The 9,321-nt window shown below is 41.3% G+C and overlaps 1 long non-coding RNA gene across 1 annotated transcript; it reads right to left on the minus strand.

Moving 5' to 3' along the window:
- Positions 1-217: 217 nt before the first annotated feature.
- On the minus strand, positions 218-5,134 carry LOC148057402 (uncharacterized). Its single transcript, XR_015704783.1, has 3 exons — positions 5,024-5,134; positions 3,541-3,656; positions 218-2,102 (listed from the first exon to the last, which is right to left on the minus strand). It is a non-coding gene; the product is annotated as an uncharacterized LOC148057402 (long non-coding RNA).
- Positions 5,135-9,321: the final 4,187 nt, after the last annotated feature.

Raw genomic sequence — 9,321 nt, forward strand, 5'->3', positions numbered from 1 at the left:
TTGATGATTGTTCCTGAAAGAGAGCTCAAATCCAGGAAACGCGGAGGAAGATTCAGTCACTTGAAGGGTGCAGATTTCGTCATTATTGTTTGCCAGCAGAAGAAAAACAATGCATAAGAAAGTTTCATTTAGTATATGCTTTAATTGCATTATAAAGAGCATCAGGCATCCTATAAAAACCTGTTGCCTAAATGTGTCTGTAACAATTTATCAGCAAATGATCTTCATGCAAAGAAGCCAAAGCAATTAGCTGGGGTTTGGCAGATCTCTGCACTCCTTTAACATACCCGGTAGTAAAACAGACCACCGAAAAAAAAAATATATATATACCTCAAAATGCTAGACTAGTGGTTCAGATGTTTTACTAGGGTCTTCTCTGTGTTAATTGGTCATATTTTATAAAGCATGTTACACACTACTCATTTTTGTACCTTCTCTTCTTTCACTGCCCCTGCCCTCTTTGGCTGTATGTGCCTAAGAGTAAGCCACCTGCAGAAGTGCTTGCATCAGCTAGAACTGAATTAGCAAATTGGTTTCACCTGAAAATGGACAGGTTTATTCTCCAGCTGAAGGTTGATTTTTATTTATTTATATTTGTAAACTGTCTTTGACTAACCGGTAACTAAAAACCTAGCTATGATAATGAAATAATAGGTTGACCAATGTTGCCTGTATCTTTTTTATGTTTTTAATTTAATGCATTTTTTTAAATTTAATCCTTACATCACCACCTACCAATTGACTTTGAAGATCCCAAATGAAGTGTAAACAGCAGGTACATAGTATTTTCCCTTTTAAGAGGTGTTGTTATTTTATACACAAGGATAAGACCTGTGGATCAAGCAGTCTCTGAGCTTTGGATAGCTGCAGACTGGGAATACAGATTTGCTTACACTTATCTTCTTTCCTAAATGCCTTGGAAAAAAAAAATGTATGTATGTCTGCAATACTGTTGTGTTTTGTGCTTGTATAGACTGGAACTGTGTTAGTCATGGGATGTGGAGTATAATGTTGATTGTGTGTTTTGACTCTTCCGTAATCGCAGAGAGAGAAGGAAAGAATTGGGCTCTTGCTCCTCACAGATGGGAAGATATGGTCTTTGATCTTAATGCTAGAACGAGTAATCAAATGTTGGTTTCCTGGCTTTTAATGTGTGAATGAGTTGAAAGATGCTCTCAACTAGGCTAACAAGCCATGTGTAGTGGGTGAACGATGCTTCGTATAGCTGATTCTTGACACATTTATGATATCAAACAAATGTAGGAAGGTCTTTAGATCCATGGGTTAAGGCTGCCTGTGTTTACAGAGACAAGGCTGGAGTATTTGAGGGCTTTGAAAAGTATCCACACACATGATTGTATGCTTGCCTTTACCTTATTTTTGCTTATCTTTATATTTGCTAGCTACCATGCTTTCTGTTAGAATAGTATTAACTTTGTGTTAAGGTTCACTTCATGTGAGCTTCATTACTACATCTCCCTTGAGTGGAAGTAGTGTGGTGAAATCTTGTTAGACCTGTAGTGTCTATGCTCGGGCTTGGGAAATGACAGTGCAGTTCTTATGGCCGTGCAGCTACACAAAACCTGCTTATTTTCTCTTCATCAATGAACGGCACTGAGTTGCTTAAGGAAGTCAGCGGTTGAATTTTGCTTGGAATTATATGTGAAGGAGGACCCTCCTTCTTGTCATTTTATTTATCATTAACAGCCATTATCATTTCTTCCCAGCGGCTATTACACTGATATCACCACATCTAAATCAGAAATGACACTGTAGTGGTTATATTATGTTGACTGGGCATCACCTAATTTTTAAGTGACATTCTTACCCCATCATTGTGATTATATCCCTTTCTAATAAGTAATATAAGAAAAGATCTACATAATGGGAAAACATACATATTAATATATTCCATGACAAACATGTTAACTTTACATATTAATCTTGGTAAATAGAAGTCATGTTTACATTTTTCCTCTTCAGTACACTGTTCTCTTGACAGCTTGCTTTCCCTCTGGTTTTATTCTTTCCAATCCTGGTGTACGTTCCACTGCCTCTGGTCACCCTGTTAGTCGCAGAAGGAGAAGGCAGGTCACATCCGTCTGGTTAAAAAGAAAAAGGGAAAAACGACGTTACTGGATAACGTAATATTGCTGCTCTCCTCATTGCATTCAGGTCTGCGTGAAGGGACTTGGATATGTGCAATAAACATATGTGTGTGATAATGAGATTGTTGGTGGAAAGTCATCTTGAAAAGACAAGGAGCAATTAAGCTTGCTTACTTATACAAGTTAGAATGACAAGATGCCATTGCCGGCCCCACTCATCCATATAATAGGGTTCTCCTTCCCTGCTTAGCCGTATTGGGAGAAGCATTTCCTGTCAAACCTCTGCCATGACTCCACCGTAAAGCAATCTGCCTTCTTCCCTTTCATACACAGCTCATTCTCACACTCGCATCACTCTCCTGATTTCGACTGAGTGCCTGCTAGCAAGCACCTGAACTAGAATACTTTAAGAATTCCACGCAAAGCCTTCATTTAACTGAGTATTTATTTGTATTGGTGTACTCTCTTGTCCAATTTTAATTGAATACTTAAAGATGACAGCGGGGAGATGTGCAGGTTGCTCACAAACGTTTAATAATGCGATGTGTGGAGTCAACAAATAATGCACCTTTCTTTTGCTATCTTGAAGATTTAGATAGGATATCTTGGATGCTATTGACAAGGAGAGAAGTGTGGAACAATAGGAACATATGATAGTTAGTGTTAGATAACAACAGCCATCCTTATGCATCTTGAATTGAATGATGAAGCCATCAATTAGAGAAATAGCCCTCTGAGCATATATCATTGACAAGATGAATACCAGTACATTGTATTTCTGGATGGAGATCTCGGTGATCTGTAATTCAGAAAGGCAGTGAATAGTATATACAGTCAAACTAATCCTACGATATTGAAAATCAGAAATCTTTTGTCCTCCCCATGTTTCTTTGTTTTTGTAGCTACTAGACTCTTTCAGATAATGAAAGCATTTGTACTTTATATTAATTACTTAAACAATGCTTTCTCATTTAGTATCAAGATGCCATTCTTCTCCACATTCAGCATATTTAGGGGATACTTCAGGGCTTAAAAGAGCATGAGGAGCAGTTCTTTCTAGCTGTTGTCTGGTCTTTTAATTAATTCTCACATACAGACATGGGGATCCACTCGCAACCTATGAGTCTGTTGGAGTTGCTCTCCATACCAAGGAGCAGAGCTGGCATCCACTCCTTACGTGGCATAGCCTCTATTTTCAACCTAAATTTTCCTGTGTTCTCTTTGGAATGTCTGATAGTTTCTATCCCCTCTGCCCCTTCCAGCTTTGGTGTTGTGTTTTTTTTCTTTTTTAGCTTTAATAGTCACTAGTGTTATGTTTGTAGCAGAGGAGCAACACAAAGAAAAACTAAAAAGATGGGAGTTGCACTATTATAGACAAGGAATTCTCAGCACTTGCTGTTTCCAGTTAATTAGCTCAGTTTCTTTTACTTACATTTGAAAGTGAGTGAATATTCCATGGCCAAAATTATTCCATGGCCAAAATTTATTCTTGGATCTGTACAGAGGTAACAAAATGCAGTGCAGCAGAGTTACACAGTGAGAATGGCTCTGTAGGAGAATAAAGAAAGGACACGAGGAAAGACTGTAATTAATGCAGTACTAGACCAACTATAAAATACAATTTAAGGAATGTGAATAAGCATTCATGACTATTATCTGTATTATTATTATTTTTGGTCAAGATTTTTTTAATATGGACTCTCTGGTGTGAAATCAGCTCTATGATCTTTTCACAGGAATCTAAATGTTTAGGTCTTCTTCATCTTTGTTTGTTTGTATGCAGAAGGTCATTATATTAAAAAATGGATTCTACCAGGGATGCCAGTGATGGTTGCAGTGAAGATTAATTTCTAGAGCCTTAGGGGAAAAACCAGTCACTGCCTTTCCCAGAAATATTTGAAAGGGCTAATGAAGTTCGGTGTATCTCGGTGGTATTGGCGATGTATGGCCTGATAAGGGGAAGAAAAAACTCCAGGTCTTTCAGGAAAGCAGCAGGTAAAAGAAATCTCTGTAGCCTTCCCCTTCTAAATCTAATCAAATGAAACCACCTACAGGCCAATAAGCTTCTTGAGTGCACTTTGCCCTGGAAATAGTGTTTTATTATCACCCAAAATATAAATAATGCAATAAAAGAAAATGTTTGAGGTCTCCTTAATGAGCTATTTTAAGGCACCCTTCGCTCTTATCTCCTTTCATAGCCTGTTGCAAAGAGCAGCATCCAGTGGTCGAGACTGTAGTTTGAGTGCTGCTGGGAAAGTACAAACGAGAAAACAGACTTAATTACACTGCTTTCTGCATCTAGAGGTCTGTGTGGTTTGACCGGCTGTGTTAGGACACTCTGTAATTTGGAGGAATTCTCTGCACGCTGGCACCATAAATGTACTGCTATCCAAAGGATGGTTAATAATCTAAAGTTGGCTGTTAACATTGCTGGAGCTGGTGTCTATAATTTCAGCGAGTGACCTGAATGACTCTGCAATGAAAGACTGAAATGTCACTCTCCTCCTTTACTTTGTTTGCCTTGAGCAAAGACTGCTCCAGATTGTGTACATCCACCGAGGTCCAAATGATGAAAGGGCAGCGCATAAGCATAGATTCATGGCTCTGCTAAATCTCCCTGCTCTGGCAGAATAGTATGGAGCATGGGGAGGAGGGCATGGGAGAAAAATAAGACCGTCTCCTCCAGAGCAGCTTCCACCGTGGCTATCTTTTCCCATCTCTGAGCATGTGAAGGCGAGGCTGGCTATAGGGACCTGGCTCTCCCATGCTCTCTAGCTGCCAGCCACCAGTAAATCAGACCTGATGCCTGTGGCTAAAGGCAAAGCAAATGGTTTCCATTATCCAGGTATTTATTTTGCACCTGCTGCTGTGACATCTGTGTAACAACAGTTACGTGTGACAAAAGGTAGGCTGACCTGACTTTGAGTAGTTCATCGCTTCTTTTCATTATGCTGAGTGAGCGAGCAAGCAGAGGACTCGTATTCTTCTCTGGAGGTGTTACAGACCATCCAGCTGAGACACCTGTGGAGTGGCAAGTGCAAGGAGCTTTACCTTTGCTGTCAGGAATCTCAAACCCTTGTTTCCGTTGTGTCTCGTTGGTACAGCTCAGATACAGCAAAGGAGTAAAATACTATCAGTAAATTTCAGAAAGTTCAGTATTTGCATTTCATTTGGAAACCTGTGACATTTTGGCATATTTTCACTGGAAGGCCAGGGCAATGCTGATTGAAGATCAGTGTCGGCATTAAAATATACAAGGTATGGAGAGCCGGTGTGCTTCAGAGCAAAGCCAGACTGCCAGGCACAGAACCAGGGCAGCCCTGGGCAGGGGATAAGACTGAGTGTTCAGGGTTGTTGTTTGTTTGTTTTTTTTTTTTTAAATACAGAGTTGAACAAAAAGACTAATTCACTCACAGCACTCTGGGACTGTATCTTCTTGGAGTGAGACAGGTTCTTAATACTTGTGTGGTTTCTTTAAAATCATTCAGACTTTTGTGCATGTTGCCTGATGTAGAAATGTCAGAATTGGGGTCTGTTCAACCTTTCCACTTACTGTATGATAGATAGGAAAGCACTGGAAAAGTACCACTCTTTGTATTCCCTCCAATATAGCATGGCTAGCTTTCAAGGACCAAGAAACTTTTCCACCGTTTGGATAAGCGTGGATGTCAGTTGTACTCTGGCAAAATTATGCTGGGAAGTCCCAACGAAATCTAAGGCTGAATGACTGTGTTCATTCCCCTCCAGCCATCATGAAGGCACTATCAACTTTTTGTTTACTGAAAGCTTTAAGAGGTACTACTGCCATTTATATATGATAGACATTGTGAAGTCCCGACTGTACTTCTGAAAGCAAAGAAATCATTGCTGTCACTTTTCCACCTTGCGTTAGTCCGTAATTAGTTGAAAATGTGACACAATGCCAAGAAGGTGGAAGAAAAGAATCCAGAAAGCAAGGACACTGGCATTAGTTCTCAGTGCAGTATGTTTGTGAAGTACTGCTGTTAGATTTAGGACTGTATCTGATTTACACGGAGGAAAAAAAAGCCTGTTGCTACTTGTTGAACTCATCTGAGGTGAAGCACAAGCTTTGGCTTTCCTCCAGTCACCTGAACACATCACCACCACCAACGTCCTTTTTTGCCCCTGCCAGATACAACCTTTTTCTCTACAGCGTGTTTTATCCACAGCCCTCCATTCACCTTACAGGATTCCGGTTCATACCATGTGAACCACTGCTGAACTGTTTTGTACTGCTACAACTTCAGCTTTGTGAAAAAGGAGGGATATTTGGCTCCTTCCTCTTTGCACCATGATGTGTATTTTGTGACCGCTGAACATGTCAGCTTTTCACAAACAAGAAAGGAAGAAATGCCATAGAAGTAGCCTCATCACATTAAACTATAGCATTAACAGATAGAATGAAAGACTCTGCAAATGAAATCATACAGGTAGAGAGTCCTTGGTGGGCTGGGTTGGTTTGATTGTTTTTTTTTTCCCTGTCTCACTAAAAAAGATCTTGTATATTGAAAACAAAAAACGTCTCTTTCTGTGGTAAAATGGAAACTGTATATATTTGCCATAAATCTACACAAATTTTATTGCAGAGCCTATAGGCAAAACTCCATGTGCTTTGTTAGGTTTAGGCATGTTACACGACAAGGATAACTGAACTCCCCCCTGCAACGGGAAAGAAACGCCTAAAACACTTCCAGCAGCCTCCCCCTCTATGATTATTTCACCTTTTTTTTTTTTTTCTTTCTGGGAGTAGGGAGGGAGGTGGAGAGAAAGAAGGGAAGAATAGTTATCAAGTAACTCAGTATTTTGGAGGTGGGCGAGAACTGTTTTTTAAACTAGGATGGATGACAACCTGTCCCTCACACCTGAATTCATTTCAAGAAGAATGATACTTGAGAACTGGAGGGTTGCCTTCTTGGCAGTTTCTCTTGAGCAGGGCTGGCTCTGCCACCACCCATCATCAAAGAGCTCAGACTTCACAAAGCTGCTGCTGTTGCCGCCGTAGCTCTTACAACATCGGTGACTGCGAGCACTCTGCATTTCCCAAGACTTCGGGAGTTACGTGGAGGCCCTGGGAAATTTCACTACGATTTGAGGTTAGGCAGGTCTGTGTTAGAACTGCTTTTTCCAGCAGCATGAACACACATACGCACAGGGAAATAAGAGCCAGGTTGTCCTCAGAGATGGTTTTTACACTGATTTCAAGAGCGTTATTCTTGTTCCTCATTTACATTCCCAGGAGAGGAAACTGACTCAGTATCTCTCTTATTTGTAGGCACTTGTGATAGCAGATTGAGGTTTCCCAGCTCAGTAAGAAGTCAAATCATCCAATAACTGACTCTGCATCTCGATTACTGAGAATACAGGAAAAATAACATGCATTATCCACTTCCTTCTGGCTACTCTTGCCACACCCTATGCAGGGAGGAAAGGTACATCATGCTGCTTGTATGCAGGGGTTATTTTGAAAGTAACACAACCCGAGGAGAGCCCCTTATTAGGGCTTCAGTGAGGGATTACACATAGGTGTCAAGGGGCAAACAAGCCAGATTTCAGCATTATCCCTGTTTAACATTATGAAATGGCTTTCAAAACTCTGGATGCAAATAAAACTTTCTGACAGGCTGCCAGAAACGGTCATGCCAATAATGTCATGCCAACGTGAATGAAGTCGGAGTGTTTTTCTTTGCAGGGATCAGACACGCCACACAATGCTTTTCTGCGGAGTTCTCTTTCTTGGGTGGTTGAAATCACTTGGCTCGCGGCCTCGTGCCTCCCAGCTCACCTGAGGCATGCTGTAATCAGCCAGAACCGCTCTGCATGTCATGTCTTACTGCTTCCAGAAAATATACAAATTTCCTTTCCTTCTATTCCCTTTGTCAATTAGCCCCTTAGGGGTACGGTTTTAAGACAGCGCGCAAGACGCCTGTGCACAGATCCTCGTAACGCATAATGAGGTTTGTCTGCCTGCCTACTTCCTCTGAAAATGAACTCTAGAACAGCAGAAGTGACTTGGTCTGGCGCTCGCTTGGTCCTTTTGACCTCCCTCTTGCGATGGAATACAAAGACTTCCTCCTCCTTCTCTTACAGAAAGCCCGGAGGGTAGGTTTGTACGATGTGCTGTCTGGTCCTGCAGTAAACCCAGGCGTTTCTTGCGGTTTTCAGTGTCCTCAGCTCCAGTTCTGAAGAAAGATAAGGCTGTTTGACACTTCACGGGATAAACTTGGCTTAAGAGTACAGGTGCAATGAGACTACGTGTCCTGTAACAGAAGGCTTGAATGTAAAGTTTTTGCTTCAAAATGACATCAGAAAGCATTGTAAGCCCAGGAGAGCTAAGTGCTTCTGACAAGTACAAAATTCTCACCTGCAGAATAGGTGCCAAGAACTCATGCTCTTTCCAAGCCCTTATTTGTTACTGTAGCACCGTGTAGGATTTAGTAGGGTTTCCCAGTGAAAACTCCCCTATGCAGAACCACATAAGCTTCTCGTACACAGCCCGTTTGTAATGTTTTTTCGCAAGACCTACAAAAAAGCCAAACAGAGAGAGAACATGCTATAAATCACCACCAAAACCTCTGGACTGCTCTGGATTGCGGGAAGGTTTCTTGCAGCCTGCCAGGATCCATGCTGAGCTCCTGGGGAGCTGAAAACTGCTATTGTCCTGTGATAAGGGCTTTACTGGAAGGAGGCTCTGCTGGAGGCACAGCACAGACTTACAACGCGCATCGAATCAGTGCTGCCAAAATGCCCCTTATAACCAGCATCAGTTGCAGTGATGCCAAAAGTCCTCCTGCCCTATAACCTAAGAAAAGAGTGTGAGTTTAAGGGGGGGGGTAATATACATTGGAAGGTATAACTGAGATCAAGGTATGGTGTGCCTAGGCTGTATAGACAGAATTTTGTTGTCACTCGCTGAGAATCAGCAGGCCATACCTGACAGCTTCTTGTTTTTTGCCTTGGGCCTGTATGTACTTTTGCCACTAGTAAAACACAGCTAGTCCAGTAAGCATTTACCCGCTCTAATGTTACCATTCCATCTGGTCTAATAAGGCCCAGCTTTTATTTATGTGTATATCCGTGCTTCTGAAAGCCAGGAAGAACACACCAGCTGGGGAGGAAAAAAAAAAAGAAAAAGAAAAAAGAAAAGATGCCCGAGTATCTACCCAAGGAGTTAATGCAATGGGGTATATGTGAA

Source organism: Nipponia nippon, unplaced genomic scaffold (assembly GCF_047370975.1).
Source record: "Nipponia nippon isolate SJK-2023a ecotype South Korea unplaced genomic scaffold, ASM4737097v1 scaffold_1, whole genome shotgun sequence".
NCBI classification, from domain to species: domain Eukaryota; kingdom Metazoa; phylum Chordata; class Aves; order Pelecaniformes; family Threskiornithidae; genus Nipponia; species Nipponia nippon.